This window comes from Malaclemys terrapin, chromosome 4 (assembly GCF_027887155.1).
Source record: "Malaclemys terrapin pileata isolate rMalTer1 chromosome 4, rMalTer1.hap1, whole genome shotgun sequence".
Lineage (NCBI taxonomy): Eukaryota > Metazoa > Chordata > Testudines > Emydidae > Malaclemys > Malaclemys terrapin.
In genome coordinates, this window is record NC_071508.1 from 108,599,828 (window position 1) to 108,623,208 (window position 23,381).

The following is a 23,381-nucleotide window of genomic DNA, read 5'->3' on the forward strand; positions in this document are numbered from 1 at the left end:
TATATATATGGAGGTGGTATCCAGGTGAAAAATTGAAGAGGAATTTGATACTCATGACTGCATCACCTGCCCACTAATCCATCTCCCCAGGAGATATTCTATCATTCCAACCCCCCTGAGCAATTACAAACACCTGCCATTAATAAATATTAATCTAACAGATATATTTCCTCCTCCCTCCCCCACCTCCATGTAGTTTATCCACAAAAATCACCCATGCCAGAATTCCTTACTCCACAATATTTATTTATTTATTTATATTTATTTTTTTTAATTTATAATAATAATAATTAATGGAGATATCCCATCTCCTAGAACTGGAAGGGACCTTGAAAGGTCATTGAGTCCAGCCCCCTGCCTTCACTAGCAGGACCAAGTACTGATTTTGCCCCAGATCCCCAAGTGGCCCCCTCAAGGATTGAACTCACAACCCTGGGTTTAGCAGGCCAATGCTCAAACCACTGAGCTATCCTTCCCCCAAAATTTCAAAATGAGCAAAACTGAGTTCAGTAATAATCACTCATTGATGTATTATCCAATCAAGATTTTTAAATTTAATTCTGGACATATGCCTCAGTGCTGACTATTTAAATACTTTACACACTTTATTCTGAATGGACAATTAGCGACCATTTAAAATGGGGCAGTGTGGTTTTTAACCTTTATATAACGTAAAAATGACCATGGAGATCTTGTTCAAACGTTCACATGACGTGAATCATTCACTTTTTTTGCTGGATGGGAAATAGTTTTCCTGCCCCATAAAAATTTTTCAGATTTTGAAAATTTTCCCCATCCAGACTTAATCCAAGAAGTCAAAATCATAACATTTTTTGTGAATTGGTAACCCAAAAAAAATTTCTGGTCAAATCAATCAAATCAATGTTTGGTTTTGCTAATTTCAAAAATGTTTCATATTGATTTCAACATTTTAACTTTTAAAAAAAAATGTTTTAATATAAATTAATTAAAAGTGCAAAACAAAAAAAAACATTTGAAACCAAAGGATGAAAATTTTTAGAAAATTTAGAAATGTATTTAGAAAATTTATTTAGAAAATATTAAAACTAGACATTTTGATAATTTTGAAACTTTCTTTTAAAATTTTTTTTGAATTGGGAGATTTGTCAAAACCAACCTTTTCCCATGAACCATTTCAGTTTTAACAAATCAGCATTTTCAGTTCCTGACCAGGCCTTGTTCCTGCCAGGAAATTGTTATTCTGAGAAGTTCTTAACCTCAAAAAGCATTCAGAGATTCAGAGTTCCTATTATGAAAAAAAAAAATGAATTTCATATCACCACACAAGAAGCACAGGAGAGTGCTCTAACCATTAAAGGCCTTTCATTTAAACACAGAACATACAGGGACTTCGACTAAAGATCAGAATTAGAGTCACAAAAGGATAGGAATAGCTATTGTGAAACATATGAAGTGTACAGTCCATTTGGTTCCTTAGCAAAACCTTAAAATAAACATGTTCATGTGCCTTGGCCATAATGGGCCTGTCTTGAACAAAGAAAACAAGGTTCCCGTTACAGACAATGAGAGTTTGGCGGGCAGAGAAACAGAATCAGGCCCACTATCTATAACCCAAACTTCAGAGAGAATATTATTTGGACAATATGAATAATAATACATTTCAACACTTAGCATAAAAATAGTTTGGGATAATCTTGCTCATGTTGAATACTATCCTACACCATGAGTACATCCATTGAAGTCAATAGGACTTTTTGTGGAGTAAGGAACTGCTCAGCCTGACCATAGGTATCCGAATCTAGCCATAATATCTTACTTTATCGGTAACAAATAAGTGCATCATTTTATGATGGAGTTTGCTACATATTAAAGCGCCAATCCTGCAATGTCTGAGTAATTCAACCATAAGAGTGGTCCCACTGAATTCAAGTGGTTGAACCATCAGAAGCAGTATGATTTAGTGGACAGAGCACTGGACTTGGCATTAGAAGATCTAGGTTCTATTCCTGGCTGTGTGTGTGTGTGTGTATTACTTCACTTCAGTTTTCCCTCCCACCTTTAGTTTATCTTGTTTATTTAGCTTGTAAACTCTTCAGGGCAGGGATTGTCTCTTGCTATGTGTCGGTGTAGCACCCATCACAATGCATCTTGGTTTGGGCCTCTGGTTGTTACTACAATACAAATAAAAAATAATAATCAGAGCCTAAAATAGGTCACAAAAAAACCCAACTACATCTAGCTTGAGCAATGCAAGATATCTATCTGTTTTGTTTGCTCCTCTATTTTCTTTTGTCTTCTTAAGAATCTGTATTTTCCAGGGCAGTGAAACAGATACTGTATCTGGAAACTCATAAATACTTACAACTTTTTAGATTATAAAATTTAATGTGTGAAAACCATTAATAAGGCTATTATTTATTCAAGGATAAAGATTACTTTGAATTATGAAATAAATGTCAGTCCTGTCCCAAATTTATAAATACTTGGAAAATTGTCTGGTTTAAGCTTGCTAAAAGTTTAGAAGAAAATACAATCAAAAACACAACATTATATCCCTGTGTTCTATGATGATATTGTCATTGTTAAGGCATTACTAAAATAGCTGAATCGGAATCCTGTTTTTATGGCACACATTAATACTTAGAGATTTTAATGAATTTAATTAGGGCCAATAGCTACAGTAATACACAAAGTAGTATTAATTAATCCTTAAAAATCCTCTGTACTGCAAAACATGTGCAAAAGAAATAAAACTACAATCTTTATTAGAAGTAGCTATTGATCATTCATTTTTCTTGAGACACCATTAAAAGCAAAGTGGAAATGAAAATAGCGTAAAGGAAAAGGTCTAGAAAAATTTAAATCCTTAAAATCTTTAAGTCATTATGAAGTCAAGAAGCCAGGTGGGGATTGAGAGCATTAAGAAAGAACAGTGAAAAATCCCAACTGTTCATACAAAATAAAAGAATGAATACAACATATGTAAAACGTATATATTTTTGCATCCAGGGAGCACTGTTGCAATTATTGCTCTTCTGTCTGATTAGTAAACTGCTCACTAGTAAGAACAGTAAAGGGCTGGAAAGCATGATTTGTGCAATTTATCACACTGACTTTCAAGAAAAACATGATGTCAGAATCTTGATTGTAGGTGGTCTTTGAAGGCAATATGCCGATTTCATATAACACAGATTCAATTTAAAATGTATGTAGAAACAGATAATACATATGCAAAGCACAAACCACAACACATTACTGATGTACATAGATATGTAACTAGCACAAATTCCTCAAAATTAAAGGTTAAATTGCTCCCAGAGGAAGCGTTGTCTAGCCAGTCCCACAGTCATATAATCACATGAGAGACCCAAAGGCAATTCAAAGCCATCAGGAGACCAGCCTGTGGGATCCACCAAGAAGCTAGATGTTACTGCTTTAAAAAAAAATTCTAATCTGTATTGCTATAGGTGCCAAAAGTTAAGCTGAAAGATGAGGTGGCATATCATCATAGATAGAGCTGGCAGACACCTATGAAGGTCTAGCTCCTTTGTCAATAAGGGATTATTTCCTATTGTCCTAATCTTTCTTCTTTCATTACACATGGGACATTATTGCACTTTGTTGATCTTACTAGGTGAAAGATTTTCCTAATTCTCAGCCCATGTATTCTCTTCCTTAATTTCATCTCATCTCTTTACTTATAACTATCTTAAAAATTCTTCTCCCTCCTTGGTGTTCAGATCTTAAAAAGCCTGCTTGCCTTATGCACATGCGTAGCTTAATCATAGGGCTGATTGCAATGGGGCTGTTCGTATAAGGAGAGCAGGATTTGGGCCATGGTAGGTATTTTTCAGGCACTTTTAACAGTTCGGGTAGTTTAAGCCTATACTAAGATTGTTTCTCTATTAGTGTGGAGTGAATGGGAACATTTTCTGTGCAACTGCAAGGTTTGCTAGACACTATTTGGGGGAAGGAAAAATATTTGGTGGTAACAGTGGTATATGCTGAATGACCATACACAGTATGAGCTTACCTAACCCGGTGTCTATTCCTGAGGTAAATATGTACAATAGTTATAGAGCAAGAGGTCAAGTACAGAAGGACTCCATTCCAGTTCTGACAAGCTGGTCCCAAAGATATGCAAACACACTGCAAAGAAAACTCCACAAAACACGTATTGAAGTTCCAAAAGTTCTTTAGTGGCTTTGCATTCAACTTGGCATAGGAGCTTCACTCTTCTTTGCCAGATTGTTTTTCCACCAGTGCTTATAAAAACATTGCTCCCAGAGACATTTTTTCCTCCACTGCTGTCCTATTCACTTACTTGGCCATATATTCAATGCACCACTCTTTCCATGTCACGTGGGCCTCTTAAAACACCTACTCCTCTCATAAGGATTCATTACTGGGGTTCATTATAAAGTCATATTTTCTTATGTATTAGCCTAAATGTGAATATTTATCCATTAATACAGTAAATGCCAAGGTATATTAAAATGTGATAACTGAAACTGTAAACACACAGATGAAGTAACTGATGAGGTAATTATGTATTCGTATATAATTTCAACTGTGTCTAGAAAAAAATTTCAACTGACAAATATGATTTAAAAGGGACTTTCACAGAGGCAGTAAGGATGAGAGCCCTCAATCCCCATGAACTTTAATGACAGTTGAAGATCCTCAACCTCTCGGATCTTTCTAGCTATTTAGGTAGCTGAAATGAGCTCATCACTGTGGTAACTGTGTACTAACAAACTTATATAAAGATACAAGCAATATCTGTGAGAAGTAGGTAGTATACATTATCCTGACTGGATGGAAAGGCAGAGTATGAGATGTTATGTGGCTTTCCCACAGAAGAAATTAGTGTCTGAGCTAGGTTTAAAACTTAGGATCATTAGCTCCTAGTCCTGCATTCACACCACCACAATAGGCTCTTGTTAACTTATCAGTTTGGGTTTTTTTTTTTTTTTACATCTCATGGAAGTGTAATTCTTCATTCATATTTCTGACAGTTCATCCAAAAATGACTAGAGAAATTATCATCCATTATGTTTGTTCAGCCCCAAAAGTTCTGATCAGCATAAAAAATATTGTCAGTACCACCTCCTTTTCCAAAAATTGTGACATGATACTTAGCAGCTTAATAAGCACACACAGCACGTATATCAAAATTACCTTAAAATAATTAAGATTCAGCTCTCTTTTCATCTTTATCTCCCTGGGCCCTGGTCCTGCAAAGACACATACATGTGCTTAACATTAAACACATGAGTAGGCCCATTGATATCAGTGTGCCTACTCACACACATAAGTTTCTGCAAGATCAGCTGCTTGGTGCCTACACACTGAACAACCTTAAACCAGTATTTGATTTCACATATAATATGTATTCTAACTGCCAGATTAAATGTGGGGGGGAGGGGGTGGGAGGAGGGGTGAGAATTAAAGCAAACCTATGAACCATTCTTTTTATGCTTTGGTTTTAAAAAAAAGAAGAGATACATATAAAGTCAACATTTCATTAATAAGAATAATATATACATGCATACAAATGTGCACACGTGTATATTTATTTTTAAATTTATTTTTACTTCTTGTGATTTATAAAATATAAAAATATATCCATCCACTATTATGGTAGTATGTAACATTAGTTAAAACAACAACAATACAACAAAAGCAAAACCAGCATCTCCACACCTCCCCCACAAAAATGCCCCCAAAACTCCATTAGCGAAACTCCACTCTCAACACAACAGGTGGGATTTTTTCCACTAAATGTTCATATATATCTCTGTATACCACTAAACCTCTATAGATCAACACACACACACAAAATACATACTTGCACTTACAGCTGCTTTAGGATGCTTTGAGCACACTTCATTAAGAGATGAGATGTGTACCAAAGCACACTGCAAATCAGCTCATCATTGAAGCTCAGCAACATTAATCTATAACAATATAACTCATAACAACTCAGTGCATCAATACACAATAGAAATATTATTAAACACATCTGTACTGTATTAGGATTTTTTTAGTTGTTTGTTTTTCCAGATACAGAAAAGTTGTTGTATTACAATATAATTAAGACAATCTTCCAAGTTGCCTGGGTGCTGCAACACGGAGCATTGCAGCACCTAATTTTTAGGCACCTTGCCACCCAGTGGAATCCATAGCCCTGAGTTGGGAGCCTAAGCTCCCTATACAATGCATGAGAAGAGTTAGGTGTCTAAGAAGGGGACCCAGAAGAGTCAGTATGCTGAGCAGTGAGCCCTCTAAGATAACCAGTAGGAAGTGCTGAGGAGAGGGATTTAGGTCATAGGAAGGTGCTTATCTCTGCTTGAGATTCTTAGTTATGAGTACTCACCTGGAATTATGCACCATAAGGCATTTCTTGCAATGAAACACCTGAGGAGATGGTGGTGCCCCTTAAATCTTTTTAAATATGCATGGACAAGGGGGACTGAAACCTGGGTTTCCCACCTGCTAGCTGAATGCTCTAACCACCGGGTTATACGGTTATATTCATACAGTTTCTTACATTAAATAGACAATGGACCAAAATGGCACAGCTTCAACAACAAAGAGAGACTTACCCACAATATCCCATGATCCAGTGGTTAGGGCACTCTCCTGAGACATGAGAGACCCAAGTGCAAATCCCGTGTCCACATCAGGCAGAGGGGGGAATTGAACCTATGTCTCGCACATCCTGGGTGAGTGCTCTAACCACTAGACTAAAAGTTACAAGCAGGGGGCACTGCTGTCACTGCCATCTATTTTGTGGGGGGTTTGGTGTGCTCTCAGAAGGCCTATTGGATCAGGCCCTGCAGGTGAAAAAAAAAAAGAGGAGCAATGCCTAGTGTGAGGATCCCACAGGGGTGCTTGGGTGCCTAAATGAGGTGACTGTGTGCACGTCCACCACCAGAAACTTAGATGCCTAGGGGACTTTATAGTGGAAATGTAGGTACCTACAGAGTTAACCGGCAGCTGAGTGGTAGTTTTGAGGCTCTCAGTGGTACATAAGTTTTGGAGTTAGGCACCGAAGTCCTTTTATGGCTCTAGCCTTCAAATGTTGAACAGCTACTGAACTGTGCTGAGAGGTTATAAATGTTGGGCAACAGTCTAGTGCAACAGTTAAGAAAGACACGTCCCACAAACCTATAAGCTGAAGAGTTTGACTTCTCCATATACTAAATAAAGGACATCAAAACTTCAAAATACTTGTGCACCTTTTGTTTCTTTATTTTCTCAAAATTATCACATCTACCAGTCCTTATCCCTTAACATTTCCTTAATGAGACAAGGAACATATCTGAGAGCTCTGACTCAAAGTCCTGTGTCGCTGTGTGAACCAACAGAAGAGATTTTATTTAAAAATTTGGAATAAACTCTTAATATAATCAAAACTAAAACCATTAAGAGTCACATTATTTTTTTAAAAGGGCCTAAATTGTTTATAGGGAATACACATGTTGAGGTATGAAAAGGAAATTATGTGAGTTTTTTACCCCCTGGTTCCCAGTTTTGCATGTATAATTTAGATGTCAAAAAATTGGCCATATATATTTTGCACACTGAATTGTATGAAGAAAAAAAGTTTTCAAATACATTATATTATATTTATGTGCAAAAATAATTACATGAGTCAATATTTAAATATTCTAGGTTACAACAGATTGATGAACACCACAGTTTCAAGAAAAAAATATTTCTCTCTCTTGTTCGTATGTTCTAGCCACCAGTCCTCACAACATTGAATTAGCTTGCTGTAATGAAATAGACTCGTTTGAACAAGCTGCTTTGAACTCCTGCTGCCCCAATTCCTTCACCGACTTCCATTCTAATACTGGGGATAGCCACAAGCTGGGAATTGAAGGAATACAGTATTTTTCAGCCACATCCATTCCTGCCCTATATACCAGGAGCTGCAAGTGTGGTTGCAATGGGAACTGCCTTCTACAAATAATTTAAATAATTAAGCTGTATGAATATAAGGGTCAAATTATCATTATAGCTCAATAGATAATACAGTAATGGGGCCATACAACTTCATAGATTATATAGAGCAAAAGGTAGTTTAATACAGATATTGTAACGGGATTCCCCCATCCTCACTAGCTGGGTTGTGCATAGGTTTGGCATATTTTGGGGGTGACACCACCTGTTGCCAGCTCTAGGGAAGATAGGTTTCAGAGTAGCAGCCGTGTTAGTCTGTATCCGCAAAAAGAACAGGAGTACTTGTGGCACCTTAGAGACTAACAAATTTATTTCAGCATAAGCTTTCGTGGGCTACAGCTCACTTCTTCAGATGCATAGAGTGAAACAGTGCATCTGAAGAAGTGGGCTGTAGCCCACGAAAGCTTATGCTCTAATAAATTTGTTAGTCTCTAAGGTGCCACAAGTACTCCTGTTCTTTTTCTAGGGAAGATAGACACTTTTGTGTGAAGGCTCTGGCTGCATTAAAGTTTGTTGAAGTTTTTTATTTTCAACAATGTGGCCTTACACCATTCATTTGGATAGCCTGATGCTAAAATATTATTAGTTAAAAGAAACAGGGACAGTATTTACTTTTGTTGCCTTATAACTAAAAATGGCTGAACTACTTGTTATACAGACTCAAAACAAATATTCTGAGGTGAGAACTGTAACTCCAGATTTTAGCCTGCTGTGCTGTGATATATGGCAGAGTTGTAAATCTTTGCCTATGTTTGGTTGCTGTCCAAGTGGAAATTGATCTCATGCCTTGTCTTTTTTGGGGGGAGGGGACGGAGGGAGGAAATAATCCCAATGTCCTGGCCAACATTTCCTCTCTCAATAAAAAAGGATCTAAATATGTCCAAAGCTGTGTGAGAGCCTATTGCTGAGCTCAAGCTGGGTGCCACATTTGCCTACCCACTGCACTACCAATAGCCAGCATGTTGCTTTGTGAAAGACTTTGGGATCCCTGAGATTTGAAAACTAGTATATAAAACCAAATATTGTGTATATAAATCTATAAAATGGCTTTTTTGAACATTTGCAGTTTTGTTTTCACAGGGCCCCTGACATACAAGTTGTAAAAATAAAAGTTAAAGGTATGTTCACATTCCCAGTTCCTTACAGAAATGGATTGCTAAAGCTGTTTCCAATAGTTTGTCAGTGTTAGTTGTAATGGATAAAATAAATGGTGATTATTACAAAACAATGAGCCACATTTCAAGTAATCCACCCAATCCGTGGTAAGGATTTTAGGCCTCCTGTTTTTTATTTGTGTGCAAACAGCTGTATTTCATTTTTCAGCTTCTTTGTTTTCCAAAGCTTTTTCTTTTTTTAAACTTCTCGTCAGATAAAATACAGTTGGTATCATGGCCAACACACAAGTAAAATTAGGAGAAAAAAGTCCTTTAGTTGAGGTTTTGTTAAAAAAAAAATCTAGCAAAAATAACAATAGTTGAAAAAAACTGATTTTGAAAATTGTTGCGAAACACTGGTTACTGCAATATTGCTCCAGTCAATATTGAATAATACATTACTACTGCTACCTAGATAGTCTGTGATATAACATGACAAATACATACAGACTTGGTACCTTGTGGGAGGGGGGGGAAGTCCCCAGCTTCCTAATTTTGACTGTACTTCATTACTTCTGTGGGGAAAAGTTCGGATTTTTTTTTTTTTTTTAAATACAGCAGAGTTGGGAAAGAATGAACACTGGAAGAACTCCAATTACTTTACATGTGCTTCTTAAAAACTAAAAATAATGACATATATTATATTTCTTTAAAGGTTTATTTCCCCTTTTGAGATTTACCTTAGAGTTTATTACCCTATAAAGATCTGGATAGCATTTAATCTGTAGGACAATGAGTAAGGACTGGCTGGAAAACAACATTTCTGTTTCATGAAAAATTCTGAGATTTGGAATTTGTTTTCATTCCAATGCAGAACAAAACAGACTCTTTTTGAAATCTTTTGCAAAAGTAAGACAGAGACACCTCAGAACAGCCCAGTCAATCTCTCCTTTGGAGGTGTTCCTTTGTCCAGCTATACCAAAAGCACAGGAGACATTTGAGATAGATTTAATCAGGCTGCAACTTTATTATTAGATGTCAGGGACTACTCGGCAGATGAAAGTGTATAGTGCAGGTAACACCCTGTTTATTCCATAATTACCTGGGGGGGCTTCTGCCAGATCCCCCTCTTTTTCCATCCAGGTCCTTCTCCTCCCCTCCCCCCCACCAATCCATGGCTGGGAACTTACTATCCATCCCCCCGACCCCTCCACCCCATAGGAGGGTTAAGATGGGGGGGTTGTCTCCTTGCTGGAACAATCATAGGAGTCCCTTTTAACAAACCCCTCCTTTCAAATCCATTTCCAATCCATTTATCCAGTCACTGTATACCTTTCCTATGGAGTACCTTCACTGGACATCTGCCACATACTTACATAATGAGTTGCAACATATAGCCTACTGCATACAGAGCCCTTCCTGAGCCTGCTGTGAGGAAGGTGAAAAAAAACTCAACTGCACCCAGGCCAATCTGGTGATAAAGGTAAAATTCCTTCCTAGCCCCCTAAAAAGGGGCAGGTAGCGTAATGCTCACAGCAGGTCTTGACCGAACCTGGTATTTGATCACCTAAAGGGGAGGGAGGGTGGGTGCTGCCTCAGCCTGCTCCATGTAAAAGGGGGCTTCATGCACAGGGCTGCCCCCTTTAAACCCTTCCGCCCATCCAGTTCCCAGGGTATGAGTTAGTGTTGCCAGGCTGGCCCCTAGTCTCCTTTTGCAGCGGTTTTCGTCCACTCAGGTCCCCAGCCAAAAAGCACTGTTTCCTTTATTCGGCCAGCCAGCCAAATTCTCCCCCTCTTAAAAGTGTGGTGCAGTCATTTTGCATAAAATAATTAAATATTCAGTGGTCAGAGAGAGAACTATAGTCCTAATCACTGGCTATTCTGGGGTGGGTTTTTCTCTCACCAGAAATTCCACGATGGTCCCAAGAATCCTTCCTGACAAAAGTTTAGTCAAAACAAATATCTTTTCACAAAAAGTTTTGGTTTTGAATAATCGGCATTTTTGACAAAAAAAAGTTTCATAAAAATTCCCAACCAGCTCTTCTAGAGAAGAGAGTCTAGATCTAGTTTGAGCTCCAAATTAAAATGAGTTTGGTGTTCTCAATTCAGTCCTCAGGGGACAAAATTTTATTTCAGAAAATTACATGGGCATGATCCTGTCAGTGCTCAGCAAACAGGAAACTCATTTGCAGGTGCTCTGCATGTGGAGTGCTTTCTGTAGCAAGCCTATACTTTAGTATTAACGGCAATTCTATTCTGGAAAGGTGCAAGAAATGGATGCTTGGAAGATTTAGATACTTCATATTCGAAGGGGGATCTGGCCAGTCAGATAACTGGGAGAGCAGTGTGGGAGGTTCATACTGCAACATCGGTACACAGATATATCTGTCTTCTGCACTTCTTTTTAAAGGACTTCACTTCCCATTACTGAAGAATATTTTCTGAAGACAAGAAATATTTTAAAAAGTAGATATTTAAACACTATGGGCCAAATTCAGTCTTCAAATGCATGCATACATTGCTCCCACTGACTTTAATAGGAGACCTGCCCTCACATCCATAGCAGAACTAGAACACAGATTTTAAACACAAAATTCATCATTTTCATTAGAGAAAATTCAGTAAAAATAAAAAAAAAAAAGTAATTTTTTTCAAATCTCACATCTCGGATATGGCCCAAGCTGACCTCAAATTCCATTGGACATTTTGCTACAGAAATGCAAAATATAATTGTTCAAAATTGTTTATGTACTATGTAAAATTGATTTTTTTTCTTTAATACTGAAATTTGGTCCATCTGTTGAGAAAACAAAATATTCTGAATATATACAAAGAAAGGAACTGCTTTATTCCACTGGCTATATCCTGTGGTAGATGCATTTTCATCAGTATGTTTGTCTTGCAGACAAAATGAATATCAGATGGTGGTTTTGAAAAAGGGCAGACCTAAGATGAGGTGATTAGTTTCAAAAGCAGATTTTTATTCTTGATAAATTATTACCAAATACAATCATCTGTTGATTGAGGATATAAAACAGATTGGTCATACTATAACCTACAGGTTAAACGAAAAACGGAAATAATAAGTTTACTTAACATGGTCTTGCATTAAGTTCCCAGCAGTGAAACTTTAAGGCAAATAATTAGATTTTCAATTTAAAGATATACATTTGTTAAACCAGACATTTTTTGAGGTTATCTATTTCTCTATTGGCCACTATAACCGCCTTTATATTGAGAAGCTATTTCCACTTAGAAATCATGATTAATATGCCTTGTGTGATATAATTATCAAGTAGAATTGCCTTTGCTGTTTTAGTCAATTATAGTCTGTTCTCTGTTACATGTGCTGATTATTTGTGAAGACTGTTGATGAATCCACTAGCCCTACAAAGAAATTGTAGTAAAGTACAACAGACTAAAAGACAGCCATTACTATAGGAGTAGGAACAACAGAAGAAAAGAAGAACTTTGATTTATTAAAAGCAGCTATTAACAATGCACATCTAGTATCCCTTACTGAAGTGATGGCATAATGAATACAGCCTATTAATTATGAAATTATTTGTACTAGTGACATTTGACTTCCTTTTTCTTTGAGACAACTAAAGCTCTTCTGTGCTTACCTTGGAGTTAGAAGTTAGAAGAAAGAAATGGTAAGATCTCTTGGCCTTTACCTGAGAAAAACTTACCCGGACTTAAATAGGAATTTTGCTCAGGTTAGGAGCCAGAAAGACTTACAATTGTTTGCTATGATCAATGCTATTTACTTTTTTATAGTAAGCATATTTTGTCATTTTCATTATATTCTAAGATATAGAATTATTCACATAAAATCTCTGGCACACATATTCTCGTTACAATTACAGATTCTTCTTTGGAGATCACATTCTGTATATAAACATTCAGAGTTCAGTAACAGATTTCTTAAAATGTTATTTTGCAGACTTTAGGCAGATACAAGGGAAAATCATTATGAAAGTTCAAATTACAATAAAGCACAATGGCAAGTTTTTGGAACCAAAGCTAATAAAAGATTAGAAGTTTAATATCCATCCATTCTATTAATAGAAAACAGAGCCTACAGACTGTAAATATTTTATTGTAAATCAAAATTTCTCAGGTCTTTGTTTTTCTTGTCTTATTTCTTCTCATAGTTTAGAAATGGTAGCCTGATCTATAAGAAACTGTTTACTCCTGTTTCAGATAATTGTTGAGATTTTCCATTACGAGAAAACACCACACCTTTCTGACCTCAAGTTGTTATCACCAGGATCTCTCTTCTCTCAAAATTCTGAAGAGCACACATTAAAGGCTATTAGACAGTGCAAGGGCACTTCTGTATTCTAGAGTAGCTAGGCATCTTTAATTTGGGAGATCCCAAAGTACTTTCAATACATCCACTTGTATTTTCACTTTTCTTATGTCCAGGTTGAGGTTTAAAATCCTTGGTCAATAATCCTGTGCTTCAGATCACTCCCACAAATATGGATAAAATGTTAGGCTTATTCCAGACTCTCCAGCCATCACTTCACAGATTTCCATTAACTTGTAGGGTGTCAGGTCCACTGAAATAGTCACACTCTCTCTCTCTCTCAAACCAAAAATACCAACAAACAACCTGTAACTCTTCTAACACTTTGGTAGCTATTTAAGTTGGAACTATGTGAAATAAAAACAATCTTTGGAAAAAGAATAATTTTTACTGATATTATTCAAATGTCCATGATATTATTAGCTTGTCCCATTTTATTCAATCATTCTACTTTTTACAATAGAGATATGTAACATGAATTGCAGAATTTTTTCAGATCGGAGGTAATATGGACACTTATAAACTTTATCAAGGTTTTTGCCTAGTGGAATATAGGTATCTTGGTTTATTCCAAATGCTATTACTTGGGATTTGATATAATTGACTCTAAAGCCTGAGATTTTTCTGAATGCCCTCATTTGTTTCATAAGACATGAGGCTCTGAGGTAAGGCAATCTGCAATCATCATTAGAACATCATGCACATGTAGTTCATTTTTTTTCTTCCAAACCATCTGTATTGATTCCCAAGGTAATGCTATTTTTTCTGATCTTTTTGTGCAGGAGGATGGAAGCATTCCTGCCAAATGTTTAACTGAAGGGCAATTGAATCGAGCAACATGGGGGATCCATTTACCTGAAGGTTTCTTATCTGGGTACACCATGATGGCCTTTCTGGGTTCCAGCGAGGACTAGATTTTTTCTTTCTTGGTTTAAGATTGAGACAGAAACACTGAGGCTACGTCTACACTTCGGAGGGGGGTGTGTGTGATCAATTTCAGATACGCAAATTCAGCTACGGGAATAGTGTAGCTGAATTCGACGTATATGATCCGACTTACCCTGTTGTGAGGACGGCGGCAAATCAACCGCCGCGGCTCCCCTGTCGACGGTGCTTAATCCTACCTGAGCTGGTGGAGTACGCGATATATCGATCCCTGAGAGATCGATTTCTACCCGCCGATCCGGGCAGGTAGTGAAGACCAAAGTTCAAAGGAGGTGTCCTGGTTTGGTGAAAGCAGAACAGGACTTTAAAAAACAAACAGACCCTGGGAGAGGTGCTAAGGACCATCTTGTGGCTATGGACGACCAAATATGAAGGACTACAGGACAGCAAAGAGAGAGCATGCATAAACGTGGCTGCTATCTAGAAACTATCTTCACAGTAATGAATTGCAAAGCTACCAAGCAGAGAATGTTGAAGAGAGGTTCACAAAACCTGAGGAGGACTGGGTTCAGCCTCCTAGAGGCATTAGGGAACTCACTGGACAGTGGAGAAAAGTGCCTTCAGGAAATGGGACAGCAGAGGAAGATCTCACTGTTCTTTCATCTCCAGGGCACTTAGCACAGAGGGAGCCAGGGGAATGGATTTAGCCCCAAAACCCCAGGTATTTCCTGTAAAGTGTTTCTGTCAATTATCTGGAAAACTGTCCTGAATCATATGGGGAAAAAAATCACATGCTATCAACAGAAACAGAAAGAGCAGAAAAGAAGAGGGAGCTCTTGACAGCATGAAACTTCTTCATTGTAATTGGTTATCATCCTGCCTGTCAGAGGGGGTGAGCTGTTACAGAGTGAGCCACAGAGTAAAAATAATGCAGCCTGAAGTCCAGCAGCAGAGTGGGGGCTATCCAGTTTATTTCACCAAATGCAGAATGTATAACTACCTGCTTTGTGGACAGTTGGTGTATGTGTGCATTTAGTGCAAGTAACTCATGGTCATCAGAGATTGAGTGGGGGCTCTTGAAACCAGAGTGGCTGAACTGGAGGAACTGAGTGAGAGAGAGGTACATAGACAAGACTTTCCGGGACACAGCAGAGCAGGCCCTCCCCAAGCCGGATAGCCTTTATGCTGTTGAGAAGACAAAAGTCTTGAGGAAGAAGAACATCAAGCTGGAGTTCAGGGAAATGATCCCATAGTTGGGACCCTCCTTTCTGATGATATCATGGTATCCTCTCACAAAGAGAATATTCTTCCAGGGAAGGAGATCCCAGTTATTAGGAAGAGACAGATAATAGTAATGAGGGTCTTGATTATTATAAATATAGATAGTTGGATATGTGATGACCAGGAGAACCACATAGTGAATTCCCTGCCAGGTGTGAAGGTTGAAGACCTCTCAAGACATCTAGATAGACCTATGTGCAATGCTGGGAAAGAGCCAGTGGTCATGGTACATGCAAGTACCATTGACATAGGGAAAGTGAGGAGATGGGTTCTGGATGCCAAATTTAGGCTCCTACTAAAGAGATTAAAGTCCAGAACATCCATGGTAACATTCTCTGAAATGCTTCCAGTTCCACGCACAGGGCCAGTTAGACAAGCAGAACTATAGGATCTCAATATGTGGATCAGATGATGGTGCTCAGTGGATTTAAGTTTATTAAGAACTGGGGAATCTTTTGGAAAAGCCTATACAGTAAGCATGGGCTCCACCTATAACAAAACAGAACCAGACTGCTGGCTTGTAAAATTAAAAAGGTCATAGAGGAGTTTTTTAAAATAAAGGGATGGGGGAAAGCCAACAGATGCACAGGAACACACACGTTAGACAGAGACATTCCTTAGGGGAGGATTTATTAAAAGTGATATTCTATATTCTAATAAAGAGGAGAGGATAGAAGTTGATAAAATACAGGTAGGTACTGAAGAGAAACAGTCAAATGAAAAAAGAGTCCCATTCAATTACATCACATGGAGGCAGACAACTAAATATTGACAAACTTTATAAGTGCTTGTATACAAATGCAAGACATCTAAATACTAAAATGGGTGAACTTGAATGTCTGGTATTTAATAGGGATATTGATATAGGAGGCATCACAGAAATTTGGTGCAATTATGATAATCAATTGGACATGATAATACCAGCATACAAAATATACAGGAATGACAGAGTAGGTCTCGCTGGTGGGGGAGTGCCATTATATGCAAAAGAAAGCATAGTCAAATATAGTAAAAATCTTAAATGAATTAAACAGTACCATAGAAACTCTATGAATAGAAATTCCATGCTTGAATAAATAAGACTACGGTGCTCAGAATATATTCCTACTGCTAAACCAGGATGGTGATTGTGAAATGCTCTGGGAGATTAAAGAGGCTACAAGAACAGAAAACCCAATAATAATGGTGGATTACAACTATCTCCATATTGATTGGGAATGTGTCCCCTCAGGATGGGGGTGCAGAGATAAAATTACTAGACAATTAATGACAGCTTCTTGGAGCAGCTAGTCCTGGAACTCACAGAGGAGAGGCAATTCTTCATTTAGTGCTAAGTGGCACACAGGATCTGGTCGAAGAGGTAACTATAGCTGAACCACTTGGTAATAGCAACCATAATGTAATTAAATTTAATCCTTGAAGACGGGAAAATACCAAAGAAAACCATCATAGCGGAATTTAACTTCAAAAAGGGGAACTACACAAAAATAATGAAGCTAATTGAAAGGAAATTAAAAGGAACAGTCACAAGAGTGAAATGCCTGCAAGCTGCATGGAAACTCTTTAAAAACACCATAATAGAGGCTCAAACGATATATAACCCCCCCAATTAAAAAAGTGGTAAAAGGACCCCCCTCCCACCCCCGCAAAAATGCCACCATGGCTAAACAGAGTAAAAGCAGTGGTTAGTGACAAAAGACATCTTTAAAAAATTTGAAGTAAAACCTACTGAGGAAAATAGAAAGAACATAAACTCCGGCAAGTCAAATGTAAGAGTATAATTAGGCAGGCCAAAAGGGAATTTGAAGAGCTATTAGCAAAGACACAAAAACTAAGAGCAAACAAATTTTTAAGTGCATCAGAAGCAGGAAGCCCAAACCATACCATCCGGAGGGCGACTGATTAATTAAATGTTGTAATGCCCTACTGAGGTATGTAAGCATTAACCCCTGCTCATCAAAATGTAACTATAGCCCCTGTAATACATCTGAGAGACCTACTTTTATCAGATATGAAAATGTCAGTTATGGACATCAAAATTACCAACTTATCTACATCAGAACTTTTCAACCAGTGGGGCTGGCCTGGAAAAGAGTCATATACATTTCCTGATTGTGTCATCATGTGCATAATTGCCAGGCCATTGCACCCAAACATATCTGTGGTGTGAAAGAGTACAGCATGTTGCAGTTTGTGGATAAAGCACCATTGCCATTCCCCCAAAAGGAGAGATAAGCCAGATAAGTTGGGGGCAAGAAAATAAGACAGAGGGTGAATTTTGCCATTGACTTCAATGGGGCCAGGGTTTCACCCAGAGGGGTTAGTTTTCATCATCCCTTTGGCCTTACAGGTGTACTTAGTTTTCTAAATCTATTATGTGTATTATAGAACATTTATACTAGGTAAGGAAAGCATGAAACCAAGCAAGCTGCTCAAGCGCCTGTTAATAACATCGTAAGGAGCATGCCAGGAAACTTACAGAATTATTTTTAAAAGGATGCTAACTGCCCTCAAAAAGCAGAAAAGTACTTTTCAAAAGGTTAACTCTGTTTCAGAAAGTCTTAAAGTCTGCTGTATGCAGTGTTGTTGCAGCCGTGTCTGTGCCAGGATATTAGAGAGACAAGGTGGGTGAGGTAATATCTTTTATTGCAGCAGTTCTCAACCAGGGGTCCGAGGCCTCCTGGGGGGCTGCAAGCAGGTTTCAAGGGGTCCACCAAGCAGCGCTGGAATTAGACTCACTAGGACCCAGAGCAGAAAGCCGAAGCCCCACCAGCCAGGGCTGAAGCCAAAGCCTGAGCAATTTAGCTTTGTGGTGCCCCCTGTGGCGTGGGAACCCGGGCAATTGCCCTGCTTGCTCCCCCATGATGCCTGCCCTGGCTTTTATATGCAGAAAAGCAGTTGTGCCAGAGGTGGACCATGGAATTTTTATAGCATGTGTGTGTGGGGGGTAAAGAGTTCAGAAAAAAAAAAAAAAGGTTGAGAACTCCTGTTTTATTGGACCAACTTCTGTTGGTGAGAGGGACAAGCTTTTGAGCTATACCTGAGCTCTTCCTCAGGTCCAGGAAACATACTCAAAGTTTGCTGTCTGTAAGAATTGTTGAAGTAAGGAAACCTTACAATAGTTGAGGAGCTAATCTTACCATCCATTACTGAAGCTGCTGAAATTATGTCACACACACATTCACAAAAGAAAAAAAAAATTGATATAGTGAAAATGTTCCCAATTTTCAAGATCACTGTCATATGACAGATGAAATAGTTCATGCTGTTCAAGGTCAAGTAAAGAAATGTCCACTGCAGTGTCCACTGCACCATGATGAATCTCCTGATGTTGCTATACAAGCAGAACTTATTGCTTTGTTTTTTGTTAAGAAATTACAGTATTTTTATCATGTAGACCAATCCCTTCAAATTTTCCTAGAAGCAAGGATTTAAATTTTGATTTTTTTTAAAAGGAAACTAAAAGTCACTGGGAATGGCATTAGTTTATCTGTACTAATAGTGCAGAAGATCGGGGCGGAGGGAAAGAAAGGCCTTATCACTCGAATTGAAACTGTCCATCCTCAAATATAGTGGGATCATTACATTATGCACAAAAAGCACTTGCAGCAAAGTAATTGCCTCTTCAATTAAGCACAGCATAATCAGATGTTTTTCAGATTTGCCACATAATCAGATGCTGTAAACCGGGTACATTTTATCAAATCAAGTCAGCTCCATATACTTTGTGAGAAAATAGGGTCTAAGAACCAGTTACACCTTTTCCGTATTAATGGCTTTCATGAGGAAGTTTTGAGCTGGCCACTTGAACTCAGAAATGAGTTATTCCTCTAAGAATATAAAAATGGCCATACTGGGTCACACCAACGGTCCATCCAGCCCAATAGCCTCTCTTCTGACAGTGGCTGGTGCCAGATGCTTCAGAAGGAATGAACAGAACAGGGCAATTTATCGAGCGATCCATTCACTGTCCAGTCCCAGCTTCTAGCAGTCAGAGGTTTAGTGACACCCAGAGCATCTGGATCAATACCCATTGATTCTTCATAAAATTATCTAATTCTTTTTTTAACCCAGTTATACCTTTTGGCCTTCACAACATCTCCAAGCAACAAATTCCACAGGTTGACTATGTGTTGTGTGAAGTAGTACTTCCTTATATTTGTTTTAAACATGCTGCCTTTGTACTTTTTCCAATTCTAATATATCTTTTTTGAGATGGGGTGACAAGAACTGCACACAGTATTCAAGGCATGGGCGTACCATGGATTTATATAGTGGCATTATGAGATTTTTTCTTATTTTCTCTCCCTTTCCTAATGGTCCTAACATTGTTAGTTTTTTTGACTGCTCCTGAACATTGAGCTGGTGTTTTCAGAGAACTATCCACAATGACTCCAAGATCTCTTTCTTGAGTAACAACAGCTAATTTAGAACTCATCATTTTGTATGTATAGTTAGGATTATGTTTTTCAATGTGCAATACTTTGCATTTATCTGCCATTTTGTTTCCCAGTCACCCAGTTTTGTAACATCCCTTTATAGCTCTTCACAGTCTGCTTTGGACTTAGTACTTTTGCAATTTCATATCTGAGTTCCTTCAGAACTCTTGGGTGAATACCATCTGACCCTGGTGAGTTATTACTGTTTCATTTATCAGTTTGTTCCAAAACCTCTTCTATTGACATTTCAGTCCAGGATTGTTTTTCAGATTTGTCATCTAAAAGGAAGGGCTCATGTGTGGGAATCTCCCTGACAGTGAAGACTGATGCAAATAATTCATTTAGCTTCTCTACAACAGCTTTGTCTTCCTTGAGTGCTCCTTTAACCCCTCAATTGTCCAGGGATTAAAAAAATTAAATAAATGTTTGTTCTTAGTTTTTGTGTTTTTTTGCTAATAGCTCTTCAAACTCCCTTTTGGCCTGCTTAATTATACTTTTACCAGCCCCATTGGTTGAAAAGTCCTGATGTAGATAAGTTGGTAATTTTGATGTCCATAACTGGCATTTTCATATCTGATAAAAGTAGGTCAGATGTATTACAGGGGCTATAGTTACATTTCGATGACCTGGGACAGTACTTAGGTATCTCAGTAGGGCATTACAAAATTTAATTAATTAATGCTTGGAAAGAACTTTGAAGCTGAGAAGTGTTATGTAAATGCTACAGTATTGATATTTAGTGCTTCACAGCTGCAAAGATAAGCTGCCAAGAGAGTGAGCACAAGTTAAAATGCTCCTCTTCCTGAAGAGGTGCTGACTTCACCCAGTATGCTGGAACACAAATAAGGAAGTAAACAGAGTACAGCCTTGCTGGGTGTGCTCCATAAGGAACACGTGTAATCCACATTTACCAAATGGAAAAGTGAAAATCAGAAAGCAGGGAAATGCTATTTTCAAGTATTATAAACAATGGAGTGTAAAACCAAATTAAAAAACTATTCGAAGAGATGGACTTGGCAGTTTCCCTTTACTATGTCTGCCTTCCTAGTAGATGCATTTAGAATTATAACAGAAAGCAGATTAAAACAACAGAAGCACTATTATAATAATAATCACCACCTTATCAGAAGTCATCTTGACTCTGCAGACTGAAACACTAGCTTCAGAAACAAAGTACAATGACAACATTTATTTTGCTTCCAAACCCGAGACCTAGAATTCTTTTTTACTTCCTAGAATGTCCATTTTTTTTTCCATATTAGAACTAGGATGTTTACTGAACTTCCATGTTACATGTGCAACAGTGGGGTGTGTAGCTAACTGGAAGAAACCCTGGGGAATGTTCTGCTTTTCAGTGGCAGTGTTTGTCCTGTGGTGGCCCCCTGCAAAACTCAATTCCGGAGCCCCTACTAGAGTGGCTACCCATCACAATGGGCGGGGTATGCATCACTGCCTCACCATGCTGGGCAGGAGTTGCATTTCACTTGTAACTGAGGCCCCATGTCAGGGGGCCCCCACAACCCTCACTGCGTTGGGGCCCCCTGTCAATGCTTGGGTTGCAGGTCCCTAATGCTGCCATTAGGTTTGGTGAGAGGGGATAGAATACATTACACTAAGGGTGCCCAACCTATGGCCTGCAGGCTGTACATGGCCCACCAGACTATTTCATAATGCCCATGGCCTGCTTCAGCACAATAATACTAATGGATGATTCATTAGCATTTTGTTGCCATGTTTATATCATTTTATTTTACACTAGTGTGTAAACAGATAATACTATACATAGATTGTTTCTATCTAAATACATATGAAACAAGCTGAACTTAAAATATAAATAAATACAGGTGACTTTAAATCTTATTAAATCTTATTAAAATATGTAGAATCTGTTTGGCCCACCCAAGAGTCTACTTAGGTTTATGTGGCCCTCCTGGGTAATAAGGTTATGCATCACTGCATTACACTATAAGTACAACAACAACGATCTAGAGATTCTGGTTACCATTACATATAATCTTGGAATCCATAACAGTCAGGAATCATGTTAATAAAACCCAAAGTAAAAACAATAACAGAATGTTTTACTTCTTTGTATTCTCCTACCAACAACACTTAATTCAAATAAAGATAGTTCAATAGGAATGCCACAGTGCAGTGGTCATTTTGATTTTGTGGTAGATTATCAAAAGGCAAGAGAGGCCATGTTTGGATCCAGATCTTGTTTAGGTTAAGGTTTGGTTTAGAGGCTGAATAAGGGTCAATGTTCAGGGTCATATTTGACAGCACCAAATTCTTGTGAAATTTCAGTTAAAGATGGTGGAAAATTCATGATATCTGTTGATCTTTTATGATGATCTTGTAAGATTTTTGGCTGCATCCAAACTGAAATTAGAATATTGACCCATTATGGTTGTGGGTTGAAAACTCCAAGAATAGGTTCAAATCTGAGCAGCTAAATTTGAACATTCCTATGAGCCAAGGACCTCTTAATGTCAAGTGGTAGAGGGAATAAAGGGTGCATGAGGGTTACAAAAACCCTTCGGGTCTGGTACGTACATTCTGGTTCACCAAAAAGTATCATATGAGGTCTCTAATAAAAGCCTGTGTCACACTGGTCACTGATACCACTGCAAAAAACATGTATAGATATTGTGTAAAAACTTATGCATAGACACTGACAAAAATATGTTCATAGGGTCTGTATCTAGGGTCTGGTCATCAGCAAAGATGAAAAGCAGGTTTTCCTTCAGACAAGAAATGTTTATCTGTCTTTTTACATGTTAATTAAGTATTGTAGGGTTCACAATGAGCCTCCACTCACAAGTGTGAGCCAAATGCTAATGAAGGATTGTGAAATCTTCAAACAGGAAATTAACAGGAAGAGGTAAATAGTAGCAGTTATCCTGTTTAGGGATAATATAATAAATAAAATGAATTTTGGAACTGTATTTGGGTTACAAATGACCCACTATGTACACCTTCATTCTGTGAGCACAAGCTGTCAGCAGGCTTGATCTTATAAGAAGGGGTCTCAAACAAGTTAACTGAAAATGCTGAGGAAAGACCTTTGGGTAAGTTTTCTTGTAGGAGATAACTAACAAGGTATTCTCCTAAATTTAGTCTCTAGAAAGTGTCTTATGATTTTGTTTAATGTGTAACCTCTCTTTCCAATATTCTTTCTCGCTATTACTTGAATCTCTTTTCTTTGGTAATGAACTTATTCTTCTTTTCACTATAAATATATCTAAGTGCTGTGCGTTCAACAGAGCTGTGTTCTTAGGTATAACTAATAAGCTGCAGTACACTGTTGCCTTGAGAACAGCGGGCTGGGTAATTCTATGAGTGTTCAGTGGATATGGGGCTGGGCACTACAGGGAATGCTTGAAGGACTCTGGGGTTGGTGTGTGCCTATCA

At 38.0% G+C, this 23,381-nt stretch overlaps 1 protein-coding gene across 4 annotated transcripts in view; it reads right to left on the reverse strand.

The window, feature by feature from the left end:
- SLC25A21 (solute carrier family 25 member 21) overlaps window positions 1-23,381 on the reverse strand; it is a 369,737-nt gene that overhangs the window by 254,810 nt on the left and 91,546 nt on the right. For 2 of the 4 annotated variants that reach the window (XM_054025834.1, XM_054025833.1), the window contains exon 2: window positions 5,164-5,219. The exons of the other annotated variants lie outside the window; for them this stretch is intronic. The gene's annotated coding sequence lies outside the window, so the exon portion shown is untranslated. The remainder of the gene's footprint in view (window positions 1-5,163; window positions 5,220-23,381) is intronic. 4 annotated transcript variants of the gene reach the window in all.